A 20,664-nucleotide genomic window follows, 5' to 3' on the forward strand; every position below is an offset into this window, starting at 1 on the left:
TACTGCAGTGTTTAAGTGGATCCTAACAGTATACGCTACTTTGCGATTTGTTTGCTACATCATATACAGGGGTTACAGTTTTTCTCAATGGCTTTCAGCGCCCTCACTATAAAAATTGTTCCAGCACCACTGGTTGGAACAAAGACCAGGAGCCAGTTTTGGACACCCCTCCTCTAACCTTTAACCTCGCATTGATGATGCAAAAAGCCCTTGTGGAAAACTGTACTAAAACTAGTTAAAAAGTTCTTCTGCAAATAGGCTTGTGGCTGTGAAGCTCGCTGAGATTAAACTTTCTATTCTGCCTCTGTGCCTACTGGAGTGGGACGAGATCAATGCTGTCCTGTTCTAAGGACTCGGTGAACCCCTCCGTTTCATAATGTTTCCGGCAATGCTTTGCTCTCCATTTCAATTTCACACGTCAACTTTTCAACAGGGATAGATTGCGCGACTCCTGGATTCATGCTTCAGGCAGCCCAACGGCAGCGTTTGATGTATGAATTTAGGGAATGGTCACAATCAGCAAGCTATTAATCTTCATTGCAGATCGAGCTTCAGCAAACAAACAGGTGCTGTCAGATAAATGTGTTGCTTGTCTGTGTGCAGCGATTATACAACTTTATACAACTTAGCCAGTCTCCCAAGGCCATATTCAGGGGTGGCTTGTTAACGGCGTTCACTTGCTCGCTGAACCCGCAGTCTCTTATTAATGAATTGCGCTTCCCTTCTGGGTGATGTGCAATTCAGTTCCCCCCTCTCGTGTGACACTGGCACATCAACAATGCCGTTCATCCCATCTGTTTAATGGGCTGAAGCCAGGCTGTGCTCGCTCAGAAATGAGAGCGTCCAAAACCGCCGTGCACATGCTGGGTAGCAGCCAGCCGTCAGCCAGGACTGGCTATGACTGGCATCAAAAAGTCTGGATGGAGCGCAGCTGGTTAATGCCAACAAAGACTGTAAATATGAGCAGCACAACTTCGGTTCTTCTCAGCAGTGCTGCCAGATCAGAGGTTTGCCCTCCAGATCTAGCGGCTCTATGTTTCTGCTTAGGGCAATCTGGAGGGATGAAATGGGTAGAGGTTTTTTAAAAAGGTACATTTTTAATTTTAGAGGATTTTCTAGAGGTTTTTTTTCCTGTCTGAAAGCATTTTGTTCCCTAAGATGTATTCATAATGTGCAAGTCCCTCCTTTACTAAGATGGCGGATGCACTGTGACATCATGCCGGTTGGCAGCTGCGAACACTGATTTCTATAGAATTTCTCCAGACGTTTGATGTACTTTGACTGCCCAGTATAAGATCACTTCATGTGCAGCAGGTATTAGGGCCCCTAGGCCCAGATAGAGTCTGTGCTGCATAGAATTTGAGTGCGAGACACAGGTGGGGTCCTGAAATTAATTTAGTTGTCAGAGCCGTGTTTAAGTGTTGTGCCAGTCAGTGAATATATGTTCTGGAAAATGATGGGAAAAAAATACATATATATACTTTAACAGATTTTTTTTTTACAATGTAGCCATGGTGTGCCAATATAATATTACTGGAGGTTTAAGAATTATACAAGGTCAGTGCATTCCAATGAATTGCATACATGATAAATTGTATAGTCCTGTTAACTTAAAAAAGTGAAGCACATTTCCTATGAAAATGCACATGCAGTAGATTCCTATGAATGCATATGCCATGTGCCTCACAGTTTTTGCATTTAACCAGAATAAGGAACATACATTTTCAAAATAAATGTACTTCACAATTGTATGCAATTATCAGGTAAATAATTAAGCATTACACTGTATATATGTTACTGATAATTGCATATGCTGGTGTAATTGCATAAAACTGTTAGTCAGCACCTGGGCTATGCAATTAACAAGAATCTACTGTAGTAGGACTTAATATGATGAGCTTCTGATATATTTCAAGTTGGATTTCAGTGCTACTTGCATTGTCTCTTCAGTGTAAATTGAACATTTCACCAGCCTAATTGTTTGTGTTGAGCCCTCATACTAAATTTTTTTTTTTCCTAGAGGTATTAGGGGCAAATCTAGAGTTTTTTTTGGGGAGGATCTGGCAACATTTCTCCTTACTCTTGCATGGTGTTACTTTGCAGAAAGACAAAAAATGTATAAGCTGTTTAAATATTAGTCAAATTATCTTTGTTTAACTTCGTCTAACTTTAAATTCATGTTTATGAATACTCTTTTTTGTTCAGCTTTGTTCTTTTCACAGTTTTAATCTGCTTTTATTCTGCGTCGTCTGTCCCTTTTTCTCCCGAGGCTGCTACTCTTCAGCAGTGCTTTAACCTAAGCTCAGTAATATCTTGCTGGTTTTTTTTGGTATTTTTTGTTAAATTTACCGACCACTACTGCCTGTTTGGGGTAATCAGTTGTTAAATATACTGTACAGTATATTAAAATAATAATAATAATAATCAACATGACACGGGAGCGCAAGTCAATCTTTAGACCCTTCTGACTGTCCTTGTCAACTACGACTGTAAATACAGTACAAATGTTCAGCCTGTTCTTCCCAGTAAACATTTCTATACTGCAGTGTTTAAGTGGATCCTAACAGTATACACTACTTTGTGATTTGTTTGCTACATCATATACAGGGGTTACAGTTATATAGTCCTGTTAACTTAAAAAAGTGAAGCACATTTCCTATGAAAATGCACTGTGGTCGTCACCATTGAGATGGGCCTTCAAGTGGTGGAACTGCGCGTGGGAGTAGTGCCCCGTCTTCCCCACCAAGTAATTCTCGGTAGAAACCTACCAGGTTTTTGGAACTTGGTACAATGTGACAGGCAATTAGTGAAGTCTGAGTCAAAATCTGAGGTAGAGATTGGACCTCCAGAGAGCCCTCATAGTATGTTTCCTTTTTCTGATCCGGACTTATTTATTGAAGCACAGTGTGTTAAAACCCGGAAAACACGCCGACAGCGACGCCTGGAACAGGAGACATTCAGGCAGGATTTACTAGGGTCTGTGGGAAAACGCAACCGTAAAGGCGTAGCTACGCAGTGTAGTCTGGAGGAGATATGTACCGACACAGGTGAAATTTCTATAGAGACAGGGGAAAGCCCTGAGGTCGGGACATGGAGTGAAAATATACAGGTTCCAAGTGAGGGTTTTGCCAGGGAACAAGAGCAAGATCCCACTTTAGTAAATATATGGGAAAGGGTGGTATCAGTAAATGGGACCAGAGTTGAGAATGCAGTATTAAATCCCTTTGAGTATTTTGTGGTTAAAAACGACTTGTTGTATCGGTGTACAAAGATTAATGAGGAACCCGTAGAGCAATTGTTAGTTCCCCGGTCTTATCAAAATCAAGTCCTGCATTTAGCCCACACACACTTGTTTGGGGGTCATTTGGGGTCGGAGAAGACATTACAGAGACAGTTTTATTGGGTAGGAGTTAGGAAAGCGGTTGAGCGCTATTGTCGGTCATGCCCAGATTGTCAATTAGCCAGTCCCAAGCCGGCCCTACGGGCCCCACTCCAGCCCTGCCAATCATAGAAATTCCCTTTGAGAGGATAGCAATGGACCTAGTAGGTCCCTTAAATAAATCAGCTCGAGGACATGAGTATATTTTAGTAGTCCTTGATTACGCCACGAGGTATCCTGAAGCTATTCCCCTACGTAACACGACTTCTAAAAGTATCATAAAGGAACTAATTCATCTGTTCTCTCGAGTAGGAATTCCGAAGGAGGTGTTGACGGATCAGGGAACGCCATTCGTAAGTCAATTAATGAAAGATTTCTGTGCAGAACGATTCAATAAGACCTTGAAGTCAATGTTAAGAAAGGTGGCTAGCAAAGATGGAAGAGATTGGGATCGTTTATTGCCCTATCTCTTGTTTGCTATCCGTGAGGTACCCCAATCGTCAACGGGATTTTCCCCGTTTGAATTATTATACGGGAGACAAACGCGGGGAATACTTGATATAGCCAAGGAGACCTGGGAGTCTCAAACATCGTCAGGACGAAACATAGTTGATTATACCGTACAACTCAGAGAGTGGATTGATAAATAGTGAAGGCCCATATGGCCCAGGCACAGGAACGTCAGGCAAGACAATACAATAAGACCGCTACGAGACGTAAATTTAGCCCAGGGGACAGGGTTATGGTTTTAGTGCCAACACCTGAGAGTAAACTGTTTACTAGATGGCAAGGGCCATATGAAATCATAGAGCCTGTGGGGGAGGTCAATTATAAAGTCCGACAGCCGGACAGATGAAAGAAGGAACAGATTTATCATATCAACCTTCTTAAACCGTGGGTAGAGCGAGAGGCATTGGTAGTGGTCGCTGCGCTCAGTAAAAAGGGAGCGGTGTCCCTAGAGATGCGATCTGTAAATATAGGGCCTACTCTTACACCCCAACAGCTTCAGGAAGTGAACCAATTAGTAATGAATAACAAGGACGTTTTCTCTCTAGTGCCTGGGAGAACCAATGCGATTCAACATCAGGTCCACACACCTCCAGGGGTGTGTGTCCGGGTAAGGACATATAGGATCCCGGAGGCCCAACGAGACGAAGTCGTCAACGAGGTCGAAGCAATGAAAAGGATGGACATAATCGAGGAGTCCTTGAGTCCCTGGAATAGTCCCATCGTGATGGTGGCCAAGCCCAATGGAACTTGGCGATTCTGTAATGACTTCCGTCACCTGAACCAGGTATCAAAGTTTGACTCATATCCAATGCCTCGGGTAGATGAGTTAATAGAAAGACTTGGTTCAGCTAATTACTTGACAACAATAGACCTCACGAAAGGGTATTGGCAAATCCCTCTTAGTCCAGTCACGGGAAAAGACGGCATTTGCCACACCTGTGGGATTGTTCCAGTACAAGGTGATGCCGTTTGGTCTGCATGGCGCTCCAGCCACTTTCCAATGACTCATGGATAAGATCCTAAGACCTCATACGCAATACGCCTCAGCGTATATTGACGACATTGTTGTCTTTACAGAGTCCTGGGAGGATCATCTCCAGAAGGTCATGGCGGTTCTACAATCCTTGAGAGAAGCGTCACTTACGGCAAACCCTGAAAAGTGTTTTATTGGTTTGCAAGAGGCGCAGTACCTCGGGTTCATGGTAGGGGGTGGTAGAGTGAAACCCCAGACTAGCAAAATAGAGGCCATTATGAACTGGCCCAGATTGAGAGATAAAAGGCAGGTTAGAGCCTTTTTAGGGCTAGCACGATACTATAGGAGGTTCGTGCCCGAGTTCTCTTCCATCGCCACCCCATTAACTGACTTAATAAAGAAATCAGCCCCAATACGAGTGAAGTGGACCTCAGAGACAGAGGAGGCGTTCAATACCATCAAGCAAGCTTTATGTGATAGTCCAGTTTTGAGAGTTCCTGACTTCTCACAACCATTTATTGTTCAAACTGACGCTTCAGAGGTAGGTTTGGGAGCGGTGCTCTCCCAAATTATCGATGCTGAGGAACATCCGATAAGTTATTTAAGTAGAAAGCTATTACCCCGAGAAAGAAAATACGCAGTGGTAGAAAAGGAATGTTTGGCCGTGAAATGGGCGGTTGAATCCCTCAAATACTATCTTTTAGGAAGAGAGTTTACCTTAGTAACGGACCATTCACCCTTGAAATTCATGAAAGAAAACAAAGAGAAAAATGCTCGGGTAACTCGGTGGTTTTTAGCTTTACAACCTTACAAGTTCACCATTGAAAATCGAAGCGGGATTAAAAACGCTAATGCAGATGGGCTTTCAAGGATGCATGAGGTTGCTTGGGTCGCTCAAACCGGTAGGTTAGAGCTGGGGGGGAGGATATGTGAAGATAGGGGTAGCGGCGCCTTTAAGGAATGGTGTCGCAGCGATAAAAACTACATGGCCCAGAGGGCCGAGGTTAAATTAGAAGGCGGGGTTAGAGGCCTTTAAAAAGAGTCCAGGCAGAACAATTAAGGTGATCGTGGGGAGCACCAGTTGAATTGTCCTGTTCGACCTTGGTGGATGCCGTTCGTATTTTCAACTGTGAGTTTAGTAAGTACGTGAAATTGATTGATTCGGTTTTGAAACTGGCTTGGAGTAGTAACCTGCTTGCAGGGCGATTTGTTTATTTTGTTGATAGAGTGTCGGGTGATCTGCTGTTATCTGGATGAGACGTTTTGTTTTTATTTCTCTTAGTTTGGATTTGTTATTTTTTTCTCCCCCATACGTGCTTCCTGAACTTTTAATGTGACTACGGGTGTATGTTTGGAACGATACTCTGAGTGCCGACAACAGCGCAAGAGAAAGATAATTTAAACGGTGTGCCAAACGGAATGTGAAACAAATGCGGATGCATGACTGACAGGGATTGGATGCACACCTGAACTGCAACATAGTGCAGGGCTTTTGGGACTAACAAAGGACACTGACACAGAATGCTGGACTTATAAAAAGTTTATGGGATTTATTCTGTTCAAACCTTGCTGTCTCAGGGTTTTAATATTGTGCTGCTTGGCAAAGGAGAGAGCTTCACTTTGCAGTCGTTCCTGGAATCTGCCAGGGGTGACAGTCCTTCCCTCACCATTTGTTCTCCTTATTATACCAGGACTAATCCAACAAGGAAGCTGTGGTTTTCTTGTGTGTGTTCCAGTTGTCCACAGCAGAGGGAACTCTTCAAATTACCTGCATTTCCAGTGTACTCCAGCGGAGGGAGTTTAAACGTGAAAGAAATAGTATAGTGAGGGCTGAAGAAGTGAGATAGCTAATGGCCCATACAGGGCATAAAAGTATTTACTGAAAATATATTGGTGATTATTGTAAATAAAGAGTATGCACCTGACTACAGAGTCTGTCCATTCACTGTGATTGAGAGGGAAACGCCAAAGACCGCAAGCACTACACTACCACTCGTTCACAATATATATTAGTGAGAGTGTAGTCCTAGGGGAAAAAAAAGGACTACATCTCCCAGAAGGTCACAGGCTGAAAAGCCTTCATTTTGTTTAATTGTTTTACTGTTTTGTTAATTGTTTTATGGTGATTATCCCCTGCACCTGGTGATTATTGTAAATCAGAGCCAGGTGCAGGGTATTTAAAGGAAGCAGCCAGTCTGTTCAGGGCTGCTGTGTGGTGTGTATAGGAGCCTGCTTGTTTGTATGCACAAGCGTAGCAAAAGAAACGGTAGAGTAAACCTGTTTTGTTTTATAGGTAAACAGCTTAGCTGTCCTGTTTATAGGTAGGTTCCAGTGTGGTGTTAGTGCTCAAAAAGAGCTAGGTGTTTGTTTTGTTTATTTTTGTTTTAGTTATTAAAAAAAATAGCGCAAAAGCGCTTAAAAACCTAAATTTCTGTGTCCTGGGTCTACTTTTAAAGGGGCAACGAACTGCGAGTGGTGAGGCTCATTTACAATAATATATATATATATATGACAACAGGGAGGGGGTTAATTTCCTCCCTGCAGGAAAACATGTGAAAATGCACTCCCAGGGCAATTGTTAATTGATTTATTGTTTAATTATCCCCTGCACCTGGGCAGCAATTGTAAATTAGTACCAGGTGCAGGGTATAAGAGAAGAACAGTTAGTTAGTTCGAGGCTGCTGAGCAGAAGGAGACAGAAGAGGTGCTCTGCTTCTGAGCAGTCGAGAAAAAAGGTGGATGCAGTTTAAACCGGTGAGGTTTTGTTTTGTGGTTCTGTGTTTGGTGGGGAAACGGCTTAGCCGTCCCACTTATAGTCGGGGTGTTCCGGAGAGTTTAATTAGTGTTCATAAAGAGCTAGGTGTTTGTTTTGTGTTTGTTTCATTTTTGTGAATTAAATAGTGCATCAGCGCATAAAAATCCATTCCTGTGTGTGTTGGGTCAGTTTTTAAAGGGGCAACGAACCCGAGTGGAAGCAGCTCTGTTACAATATATATATATATATATATAAATTTATTTCTTTAATTTTCTTGATCGCAGCATCAGGCTTTTTTTCTAGGTGGTTTTTAAATTACTTTTTTTTTTATTATTATTGATTTATTTATTTTCAACTGTGTTTGTAGCTGATCAGTCTTTTGTTTGGTCTATATAAATTATCTGCTGGTTCCTGAAAATAAAATAAAAATCTACTTCAATGTTAATGTTGTTTTAAGGTCTTATTTTTCCTGTTCTTGGTCTTTTGAACTTGGGATTGATTTAGATTCAGGGACAACTTCAATTTAAATAAATACACTTAAATGTCAGCGTACATTCAGTGTTTAATATATTTGTCTTATTTCAACATTTTATTTTTATTTTTTAATGTATGCAAACTGAATGATTAAATGCTTTAGCCATGTTATCAACTGAAAAAGACATGATGACTGATATTCCTGACTCTTTAATAATAAAGTAATCTCAAAATTAGCCATGATAAGACATCACAGAGCAAACTTTTTGTATCACTTCCAACAAGAAACAGATCCACTGGACAGTGCTTTTAACTCCGAGGTTAGCCCCCTGGACCCCCTCACCTGTATCTGAGGTGTGAACACTAGCCCGCACCGATAGTTATTGATGTATGGATAGATAGATAGATATATATCAAATGATATTCCTCGGGTTCCAAAGTGGCTCACCTGTAAAAGCATGATGATTGGTGTGCAGGGTGAGTCATACAGTCAGAGGAGTGCTGGTTCATGTCCTGGCTGTGCAAAGTTGCAGGTCTCCGCTGGGGATTCCAGCACTCCTGCAGGATACGAAGGCAAAGCTGGCATGGACTTTCTCCTTATCACGCTACAGTGAACTCTACAGGCCAGACGCCGAGTGAGCTCAGGTGGGCACCTGCAGGGCTGGCCTATGTCCTCCAGAGGCTGGTACCTGGCCGATATCTGCTTTGAGTTGCTGCAGTGCGGGGGGAAAAAATAATTGGACACCAAAAATGAAACAGCGGTCTAAAACCTCAAGTAAGACTTCTTTGTGATAAGTTCATGTGTAGAAACTCCGAGATAGATGTTCCCAGAACTTTTTCCACTGGGTGAACAGACAGCCTGCTTGTATTAATTGTTTCTTTTCTGTCTATACACAATCTGATTGATATCTGCTACTACACCTACAGAAGGGTGCAGGTAATTCATATAATAGAACCGGGGGCATTGCTATTATTTGAATAGACTTTCTTACCTGACAAATGTTTGAACTACACACACTGAATGATTCGGTAACATAATATTAATCAGCATATCCTAGATTTTCCTAAACACACAATCCCACCCCCCACACATAATGGAGAAGCCCTTGAAGTTCAGTAGCAATGCACGCAGAAAGACAGTCAGTGGCACTACAATTACAATGCGATGGTTAGTATAAACCTATACACCCTGCTAGTCAACCCTTACTGTGCCATTGTACTACCACAGACTGACCGTATCAGCAATGCACTGTACACTGGAATGTTATGTTGTTTAGGGCGATGCCTATTTATTTAGGGTGATACACTGGCCCTGGGATCTCTCAAACATTCCTCTCCCTTTCTCTCTTCCTGGCCCCCCACACCTGCCCCAGCATCTTCCAGTCCGCAGTAATTATCCCTGACCAGCGAGGCAGAAAACAAGATCCCTATCCCCTCACTAGGGGGTGGGAAATAACGAAAGACAACAGCTTAACAAGCCCCTGCCGGCTGGCTAACAAAGCGCGACTGTTTATGGGATGCGGGCGATTGCCTCCCTGTCTACTGGTCATCACTCCTCATTAGGGAGGCAGAGAGGAGAGGCAGGCACGGTGACTGCACTGAGAGCTTCCCAGGGAGGAAAGGCAGGTTGACTGCTCTGAGAGGTCCCAGGGAGGAGAGGCAGGTTGACTACACTGAGAGCTTCCCAGGGAGGAGAGGCAGGGTGACTGCACTGAGAGCTTCCCAGGGAGGAGAGGCAGGGTGACTGCACTGAGAGCTTCCCAGGGGGAGAGGCAGGCTCTGGTCTGCCAGCTTCCCAGAGAGGACTCTGCCCAGCATTGCTCCCACACCAGGACTGCAGCGGTTATTACAGTGATGACTTACCAGCGCTGCTATACCATTTGTGAAGTCTTTAAAATCATAAAAGGTAGAGGTAAAGTTAACCCAAGACACGACTTCAAATGTAGCACAGAGAGAAGAACAAGAGGATATACATGGAAGCTGAGTAAAAGTAAGTTTAGAACAGGAGGTAGGAAGCACTTTTTTATACAGGGAGTTATAAATGCATGGAATAGCCTGCCAGGTGAAGTAAATTACGTGCCTAGATTACTGAACTAGACAGATTTAACCTCCTTCCAGGTCTTAATAAGTAAACAATTTAATCAAAATCAATGAAAAGGAATGGATGGCTAAGGCAAGTGACGGAGGAAGTTAACATCAATGAAAATGAATGGATGGCTAAGGTAAGGAAACTGGACTGGGTTGGGTGTGGGATAGAGGGGAGTGGTGCTGGGGCACCAGCATCATTCTCAAGCCTTCCTGAGATGTTGTGGGCTAGTTAATGAAACACTGAAGACAGGAGGTCCCACCTGATGACCACTGCGAAGTGCCCCACCCAGCCATTCCACACGGCTGCCATGCTGAGGCGCTAGGGAGGCCACACTTTGGTTGATCCCTGGAGCCAGCATTACAGCCATCAACAATAGGAAATCCACATTACCTGGAGGAAAAGTGCTGAAGGCTCATATATTACAGCAAAGCTACATCTTGGGTCCCCACCACTGCTATCTAATTTTATCTGGGCAAAAGCCGAGTCCAATATTAGCATGAAGTAAATAACAGCTCCTCATGTAATGAAAATCATGATACCTATAAAACCTAGAGGACTCTGGACACAGAGCACACCCTTGTACTACGGTCTCTTCAAGGGGAGATTACAATAATTAATCCTGGAAAAAGGTCAAAATAGTTAAATCAGTGATTGCACAATTTAATTGAAGACACATGCAGTTAATTTAAAATAGTAAGAGAAAATGAACACATGGTAACATGCAAGACACTTTTTAGAAGTTGTTCAAGATGCCTAATTAAAGCACAAAGTGGTCTAACATTTCCACACGAGTGCCTATTGTTTCTATATCACTGATTAGAAATTGAAATTCTCACACCCTGAGATTTTAATGCAGGTAGGATATAAATGACAAATCTCAAGGTGTTCTCATAAATTTGAACACTACTGTATTTTGTGACCTTTTCTGTATGGGAGACTATATAAAGTCTGGTTTGCAATAATAATTCAGAGAGATGTGTTTTTACTGCTGCCTGCTAGCCAAGCGCACTGCAGCAGAGTGAAATCTAGTTAGAGAGCCATGAGTCGGGATTCTGGGAGATAAATAGCTTTATGAAATAAAGGAAATCTGGAAAGAAAAACCAATAAAAACTTGTGCAGCAAAATCACATTAGAGACAGACAGTAGCGAAGAGACCATGATATTCCACTCCTAACTGATTTAGCACGACTGTCTTTCTTTCTTTTCTTAATATCAAGCCTTCTTTCTTATTTCTTTCAAGGGAAACTTAGCCACATAGCCTAAAGCACCAGCCTCCACTCTGAACTCAAATAAAAGCTTCTCTCATCTTGTCATCCACTCTGCACCAATAGCACCCTCAACTATTACATCCATTACAATAGGCAAGCGATTGACAGGTGTCAATCATTCCTGACACTGTCCTATTGTTGACCTTGGATACCAGTATCTCCGCCCCTCTCAGTCACGGCATGACATCAGCTCAGCTGGTCTGACTCAAACTGAAAGTGTCTGATGTATAATTAACAGCTCTCATAGTGTTACAATGAAGAACCTCAGTCAAACATATAGTCTGAAAAGGCATTCATTACAGTATTTTATGAGCTGTGAAAATAAATACTGGAAAGGAGCAAGCCAATATATAAGACTAATTAAACAGTATAGTTCAGTTCAATGTGACGTCCTCTCCACCTGATACAAACTATATGACACAAAGACATCACAGATGGGTGTATCGCAAAACTGACCCTGTTTCAATCTCAAGCGTCCATCCTCAGCGTTTAACACATTGCACATTCCCAGGGATATTTATACCCAAACAATACAATTATTCCATTTTAACGACTAGAAGAATTCTTCAATGTCTAAGTAAAGAAACCGTGTAACCTATTAGCCATGCTCTCTGGTTACAATGATTTCACTGTGCATTTATTTTGCTTTTTAAGAGTAGGAATAAGCATGTTAATGTAGAAAGTGGATTAAACTGTTTGATGTAAAGAAAAAAAATTGTCATTATCAGCATATGATTGTACGTACACTCCATTCATGGCTAGGTTCTTCATTCAAGTTGCAAATTATATCATTTTAAATGAACCAATGTTGTTGTTTATATCTGTGATATCTGTGACCTTACGCTACGAATATATTCTGCACATTTCTTCAGACATGTTCAGGGTGATACTTTCAGGTCAGGTGGGAAATGGTTAACACATTCAAATGCTTGTGAAAAAAGAAGGGTCTATTTTATTAGGAGTAATGCAAAGCTGGAAGATGAATTGAAATCTCTCATAGCTCCCGGCAGGCTGCTAACAATCAGATTACAGAGGAGGGATTTATGAGAAGAGCTCAGGGCTGCTCCATTAAAGCAGGTCAGCCTGACAGCATGGCGAGCTCCCAGGCAGGGCAACACAAATATTACTTTCTTTTCTTGGAGTTTCGACAATTCAGAATCTGTTTGGTTTGTGTTTTGACCTCTGGAGACCTGAATTCAAACTCTGCCACACACACACACACACACACGCATGCACGCAACACACACACTCACACTAGCCATTCAGATCATAAATGCTTGTTCCTAGCTGATTGATCCTGAAATGTTATCAGGTTGGGTCTTAAAGAATCTCAATGATTCAATACCAACAACATGACTCAGTAACCCTTTCCATTCTCTCATCACTGTCTGTGTAAACAAGTGTCTCCTCAGTCTGTCTCATATTAATATCCAACCCTGTCCTATGCTCCTGGTTTCTTTGCTGAATTTAAACGTAGGATGAACAAAAATCTCAATTGAGGTTTAAAGAATTGAATTTATTTCTTTTAAAATAATCCTGAATTGTGCTGTATTTGCTGGTAGCTTTACCTTATGACTCAGAGATAATTCTAATCTTTTGTTTGTATAGCAATCTGAAATCATTGCGGTGACGCCTGCATCTAAAACAGAGGTAGGATGTTGTAATTAGCATAAATTTAAAGGGAAAGCACCACCTTCGTGAATAACCACGTATGCTCACACAAAAAAAGACACAACCAGCACTTGAAACCAGAATGAAATAGACAGAAGATAAGCTTTTGCACCTTTATGCAGACCACCCAAAGAACCTGCATTTCAGTTTTTCTACATCACTCAAACAGTGATCTTACATAGACGTTTTATTTTGCTGGTTGTCCAATGACTGTCGCAGGTCTGCAGGTTTGAATGTCAATTTGCAGGTTTGACCCACAAAATGTGGGTCACTTGGGTGGTAGATTTCCAGAACCTGTACTGACACATGCTAAAAATGACATCACAATGAAGAACAGCTTACAGAGTTATCAGAAACTTCCAATACTGATGGACAAAATACTTGGACTGTCACATAGCAATGGTATCATTTTCCAGCACAGAATACAGGTACCCATTAATGCTGGCGATTGTTGGTACCTGGTTCGAAACAAGCTTGTGTTTACATTGGAAATGGCTACAATGTTATTATGCATAGTTAGAATGCAGTGTGGAGTAGTGGTCAGGGCCCTGGACTCTTGACGGGAGGATCGTGGGTTCAATCCCAGGTAGGGGACACTGCTGCTGTACCCTTGAGCAAGGTACTTTACCTAGATTGCTCCAGTAAAAACCCAACTGTATAAATGGGTAATTGTATGTAAAAATAATGTGATATCTTGTAACAATTGTAAGTCGCCCTGGATAAGGGTGTCTGCTAAGAAATTAATAATAATAATAATAATAATAATAATAATAATAATAATAATAATAATAATAATAATAATAATAATACTTAATGTGTCCATTTCTTTGCAAAATAGAAGCCTAATCCTAACTCTAAAACTCTAAACCTAACCCTTTTCTGATACAATAATTTCTGTATAATCCCTGCATGTTGATTGGCCGATCTTTCATTATGATCAGAATTCATTTTATCCTGCGTCACAAATCTCAGCCCATTTCGCTTTGTGTCAGTGCTCATTGGTTGATCAACTACAGAAGACTTCGGCAGTGCGGCGTGAAAACAGCAGAATTGAGTAATATTATTTTCTTAAGTGCGGCGAAACTATCTGAAATATTCGAACGAACATTGCTGCACATGAATTTGAAGGCAAACATCCACGGCAGTGTCCGACATAAATTGTATAGTTGATAAATATTAAAAATAATGATCACAGCGCGTTTTGCCTTCCACGCAATTCACACTTACTTGAACTCTTGATTTAATATCGATTCATTTGTGGTTTTGAGGCGAGTTAAAAAAAACCTGACCTGTCTTAAAGTAGCCCAAATTTATCGGGCTAGCTGGCAACCCTAAGTGTAATAAGCGAAAAACAAAACCGAAACGGTGAGGTGTTTCTTCCTAAAATGCCTCCTTTTGTAATTTTTTTTCGAAGAGTTTATTTAAAGTTATTTTTGAGTTTCCACTTGTGTGTACATAGAAATAGGCAGAAGTAAACCACAATAATGCTATTACTTTATGAAAATGTGTCTTTTGCTACTTTGTTTATTGTGTAGGATCCACAATGCCAGGAATTTAACAAAAACAAAACAAAGCAAAGCAAATAACCGCAATGTCTATTTTTATACTTCTTATACTGGTGGAGGGTAATTATTTTGTACTATGAATTTTAGCGGTTTTCTTTTCGTTATTATAACTGTGTATTTGTTTTGACGGAATAAGTGCACTATGTTTGAAGAGATAACTTCAAGTTATTAAAACTGTCAAATGCAAATTGCTCCTTTCTGTAAATGTTACTTTATTTGTATGTTCTTTTCCTGTTTTTGTTTATTTATTTTCTTGCTTTCTCTACACCTGCCCATAGCTAAATCTGGGTGCAATACATCTTACCACATGTCAGAAATGTTAAAAAGTGTATGTTGTTGCTGTCAAATAAATACAGACATATATACTGTTTCTGCCTGAAATTGTTTGACTTGGACCCTTTTGTATTATTTTTCAAAGCACTTTTTTTTATACCATTTTTATTTATAACATCATCCCTTTTTTTAGGATAGCTTGAAACAAAACTCCCTCTCTACAGCATTTACTGCTAATATTTCTTAATACTTATTTAAGGTTTAACTTAAGTGTTAAAGCACATGTCTGAGTGATACATGCAGAGGGTACAAATCTATTCCTATTTTCAGATTCCTCGTTTATGGTGAATTGGTTATATTGTATCGGTTATCTTTCAAGGATTATTTTGTATTCATAAATGTTTTAAAAGTATGTATTCATTGTCACTCAAATTGTCTCCATTTTTGTTTCCGCCCGGCTGGGTTTGGGTCTGCCGTCACAGGTTTCTTAATACTACAAAGTTGGTGTTGAGCGCAGTGGTTAATATGTGGGGGCTTGACTGGGCTCAGCCCCGGCCACTCTGGGCTTGACGAGGCTTAGCCTTGGCACCTCTTCAGCTATGAAAGTTAAACATGTCATAAAATGTTTTGCTCTAAAATGCGTTTTCTTAAAATTCTCAGCACAGTTTTGAAACGACTGCGACTTTACTGTCGTATTTTTATACACATATAAGCTTGCCTGATTTGAAAAACGTACTGAACGATACATGCAAATTCCTACAATACTTGGATTGATTGAATGAGTAGCACACAACAAGCTTCAATATGCAAACTGAACATTAAATTAAACTAGGGATGCACCGAATCCAGGTTTTTGAGATTCGGCCGAATACCGAAACTACAAAAACTGTCAAGAAAAAGTGAAGGAAAGTGTTGAATCAAAAACAGACTGGCAGCTACTAACAAGGGTGGCGCACAATCTATTGTTTTGAGCCTTTTAGTTAATAGTATTTTTATTACCGAATGGAAATATATCCCTGAATAAGATTTTAGTTTGAAACTGACACAATTTACCGCTAGCCCCCTCCCCCTACAATAGAAAAGTCAGAATACAGAACCGTTTACTTTACCTTTCAGAAAGGCGAGCGGCAGCTTTGCCATAACCCACTATTTTCTTTATTGACGTTTAAACCTGTGTCACCTGATCTGAGAGTAGTGTTGCCAACAGGTTCCAGAATCTCGGGACACTTTAAGGCAGGTCAGGTTTTGTAACTCGCCTCTCTAAACTGCAATGTCTTTAGTAAAGTGAGTGTGAATTGTGCAAACTGACGCTAAATTAATTGAAGTGTTTTACTTAATTGTTACCAAAAGCACACACCTGCCTGCGAGAATCGTTTCCATCAATCAGACCTACACCGCAGCTGATTGGCTTTCTGAGTCTCTGACTGGGCGGGACTGTGAAGCAAGAAATATTAAACAAATATAAACTTTACCTGCTGCCACAAGGTTAAATGAAAGAGTGCAGGTGAGTGCAAAGGTATAATCATGGTGTTGCGCTATTCTGATAGATATTGTTTACCGTATAAAAAAATAAAGCAATACGGTTAATCGTTGTTACGAGGCTCTCCGGATAGAACCGCCACCACAATAACAATGAAATACATTTACTAAACTGCTGAAGCAATTCGCACTCACTTTACATGTTGAATACATTGCAGTTTAGACAGGCCAGTTAAAAAACCTGACCTGCCTTAAGTGTCCCAGATTGTGGAGCCTGTTGACAACCCTATGAGAGCTATGAGGAAAACATTACCGTGATGACTGACCTGAATCTCCCTGCGAAATAATTGATTTAATGTACCGTGTGTGTAACACATATCAAATAGGGTACGAAATAGTTTTTAAATTATTTAAATAAAACACAGCAGTTCTCAAATGGTTCAACTTGTATTGGCACATTACAGTAACGTAACATTTTATTTTAAAGCATATTGTTTTTTTTTTACTAAAGCATATTGTTATTTTGTTTTTTTTTCCTCAGTATGATCTTTAGAACACGTCTTAGACAAAGCAACAAAGCACACAACTCTGCAACAGTTTGCCACATACTTCATGAAAAGTGTGATGTGACTGTGCTGTTGTATACGGGGCTTATGTTTGCATTCAGCAGCTGCATGACGTGTTTAGTGCGTGCGCCACCAGTAGTAGGGAGTTGAGAGCTGCAATAGAGTTCATCAAACGTGTTCTTGTTATTAAATACAACAGTTACGTTCAATACCGGTTTAGTGTCTTTTATTTAAAGTAGAACCGCACACATTGGAGGGATATGTTAAAATGGATGTGCGTCTGGGCGGATATAGGATTTGGTTCACCGAATCCTAAGTATTTGGCCAAATCAGAGCCCTGTTCAAAAAGTAGGTGTTCAGGCCGAATCCGAAAGGTGCATCCCTAATTTCAATAAACACGTTTTTTTTAAAGAAAAAGTGAAAACTGGCTTCTGATATTTTTAAATACCGCTGCTTCTGATTATTACTACTGCTTAATAACAGGAAAAACATTTTATTTATGGGGGATGTTAAACTTCAACGCGTCCATGCCTGACTGTAGTCGTACCCCCACTCAGGAACATTACCCTGCTAACTTCCCCTGTTCAAAACATATATAAAACAATAATAACGGGCTGGTTCTCTTTTGCCTTTTTCAATAAATATAATGTAATTAATAGAGAATAAAAACAAACCAAGCTAACAACTATCTAGACTAAGTTGGGCATTACAGTATTTTTCAGTAGGCCTACTGGGGCAGGGTCATTTTAGTAAAAGTTAATACATGATATGTTTGAAGTAGACTTGAGGACTGGAGTGCTTTTGAAGTTGTGGATTCTATAAAATGATAGTCAAACAAACTGAAACAAGTATTCACAAACATTTTAATATCATTCATGTTATTTACAGATTCTTAATGTTAGTATGTGGTGCATATGATTACATGATGCACCTATGTGCTCACTTTAAGACGCGGTTGCTACTGTAGCATTCATTTGATGTTCTGGACCCCACACCTAATCATCATGGCCTAGGGCCCCACACAGCCTGAGGCCGGCCCTGCCCATGGTACAGCTAATCTTTTTTTAATATTTATAATCAGAAACTGCAGATATCTACACACTGCGCATACATACGTTGGTAGCAAAGCATTGGACCATGTTTTACCTATAAAATATAATTCATTTTCACTAAATCATAGTAATTTGATACAAAGCTGAGATTTTCCAGTGTAAATATTTGTGTCAAACCATTGCAGTCAGACTGTGAGGCCCCATATGCACAACAACTCCAGGATGTTCCAGTAATAAATGAAAAATAAAAACGAATTCTCTTTTTTTCTGGTGAATCTTTTGGAGTAAACCATTACTGCGCTGGCTTGCTGTCTCTACATCCCCAACCCCTTCACGCCCCGTGTTTACCAATCCTCTGGCTGTGCTCCGCACTGCACACAACACTCTAATTACATTAGTCCTCCCTGTCAGAGGCATTGCTTTGCTGGGCTGAGTAATTTGTGTTGTAATTTCTTCATTATTAACACATCCACCACATGCAATAGCAGCCTCGTCCCGAGAGGGTAGCTCTGCAGTAGCTGAGAGAGAAAGGCTATGATGGGAGAGGAGGGGAGGGGTTACCAGCCCTTAGGCTTAAAGGGATACATTTTGTCAGTTAAATTTCTATTATATTTCTTACCTGTTTAAGATACTATACGGTATTCGCGTTCTTTGTTATTCGGTACTGGTTTATCAGCGGAGAGCATCATGCAACATATTCCTTTAAAGTAGAATAAAAAGGGTGAAGAAAATTAAATAAATCTCTTGCCTAGGAATCCTCCCTGTTATTTTTCTTTTGTTTCGTTTGCAGTCATGCTTTTTAAGTTTGCGCATGGTGCAGGGGTGTCAAACTCCAGTCCTCGAGGGCCGCAGGGTCTTCTGGTTTTCATTCCAACTTAAGCTCTCAATTAACATAATTGATCTAATTATTTGTTCAATTTGACATATTTAATATTTTTCAAGGTCATTTACAGTTGATGGTTTTAAAAATGCACTTGATTCAAGGTACACTACCTGTGAAACATTCTGAGGCCTGAAGAGAAGTGTTAAATGTGTCCAGTTAATCAAATAATTAGACCAATTAAGTAATTGAGAGCTCGGGTGGAATGAAAGCCAGAAGACACTGCGGCCCTCCAGGAACTGAGTTTGACACCCCTGGTTTAGAGCAATGTGTTCTCTGCTAATTACGACATGCTTCTAGTTGGTTCCCCACAAGTGCTTTTTGCATTATCAATGTGAGACTAAAGGTAATTTTGATTATTCACTTTCAACACCTGTGCAAGACTCCCTGCAATAACAGAGATCACTCATTGCATCTCATCAGCAGCGGCAATTAACTTGCAATTAGCCCGACTCAATTAAAGCAGGGAAGCACACACAGGCTTATGAGGTGAGCCTAATAATCAAATTAGGCTCTCTCTCTTACCTTTAATCTCTCACGTTGAGGATGCAAAAAGCCCTTGTGGGGAAAACTAACTAGAAGAAAAACATATTGCTATAAACCTTGCTGAGCACAAACAAAAGTTTTAGGGATGTGATGGAAACGAATTGGATAATAGGTGGGTGAGAGAATGATTCAATCTTGTCCACCCTATTTGTTCTAACTTTAAGGCTGATTGATGGGCGTCAGTGCACAGCGCAACGCTAATACACTTCCCACCTCACTTCCCCCTGTATGGGGGCATGCAGAGGGCAGTGCTGGGGGGTGATTACTGAGCTGCGCAGAGCAGAGTGGGCCAGGCTTGATGAATCAAACCCTCTACTGCCTGGAGGGGAAGAGGTGAATTGATCACTGGCGTGCGTTTGCTTTGCTTCAGTGTGGGTGTAAAAGAGCACATGGAATTATAATAAATGTATTGCACACAAGTACAGAGCTTACTGTGGAATGTGCTATTGTAGTATTTAAAAGCGCAGAATCCTGTCGCTCTCTAAATGTTAAATGGTAGTAATTTCAAGAGAAAAAAGAATATAAAGCCGAGCTCTCTTTGCAGCCTGTGCCTGCTTGGAGTTTACCTCCACCTCATTTCAGCCTCACCAGATGGTGCTGCCGCTTGAAAATATATCGAAGCGTTGGCTGATCTAGCCTACACCACAGATGTCTGTGACTGGCTACTAGAACTGAAGAGCAGAGTGAACTCCCAGTCAAACACAGACTCGAGTCCAAACCATTAAGAACCATTTAGAAAAAAACAGAAGAAATATTAGCAGACCAAAGCAGAAAGAGAAATTGCAACACAATAGATTTGGAACAAATAGTGCACAGTGCAGTGGTCCAGACACTGCAACACACTGATAAGGTACCATGATACTGCAACACATTAAGTGTGTAATGCTTCCTTGTACCACTGTTATATCTATACTGTTCCCATTTTCCCAAAAGGAAATTGTGACATTTGTTAAAATGTTCTGTTTTTTTTTTTTTGGGGGGGGGGGGGGGGGGGTTGATCTCCCCCCCATTGAATTACCCCATGTTAGTGTCCCCTCCCCTGTGTCATTACAAACTGAATCCTGCTGCACTGAAGCACTGTCTGCAGCAGTCTCTCCCATGTTAGTGTCCCCTCCTGTGTCATTACAAACCGAATCCTGCTGCATTGAAGCACTGTCTGCAGCAGTCTCTCCCATGTTAGTGTC

The 20,664-nt window shown here is 40.9% G+C and overlaps 1 long non-coding RNA gene across 1 annotated transcript; it reads right to left on the reverse strand.

Annotated features, from left to right (window-relative positions):
* Positions 1-925: 925 nt before the first annotated feature.
* On the reverse strand, positions 926-16,151 carry LOC131698530 (uncharacterized). Its single transcript, XR_009307615.1, has 3 exons — positions 16,067-16,151; positions 8,540-8,804; positions 926-1,053 (listed from the first exon to the last, which is right to left on the reverse strand). It is a non-coding gene; the product is annotated as an uncharacterized LOC131698530 (long non-coding RNA).
* Positions 16,152-20,664: the final 4,513 nt, after the last annotated feature.

Source organism: Acipenser ruthenus, chromosome 18 (assembly GCF_902713425.1).
Source record: "Acipenser ruthenus chromosome 18, fAciRut3.2 maternal haplotype, whole genome shotgun sequence".
Classification (NCBI taxonomy): Eukaryota; Metazoa; Chordata; class Actinopteri; order Acipenseriformes; family Acipenseridae; genus Acipenser; species Acipenser ruthenus.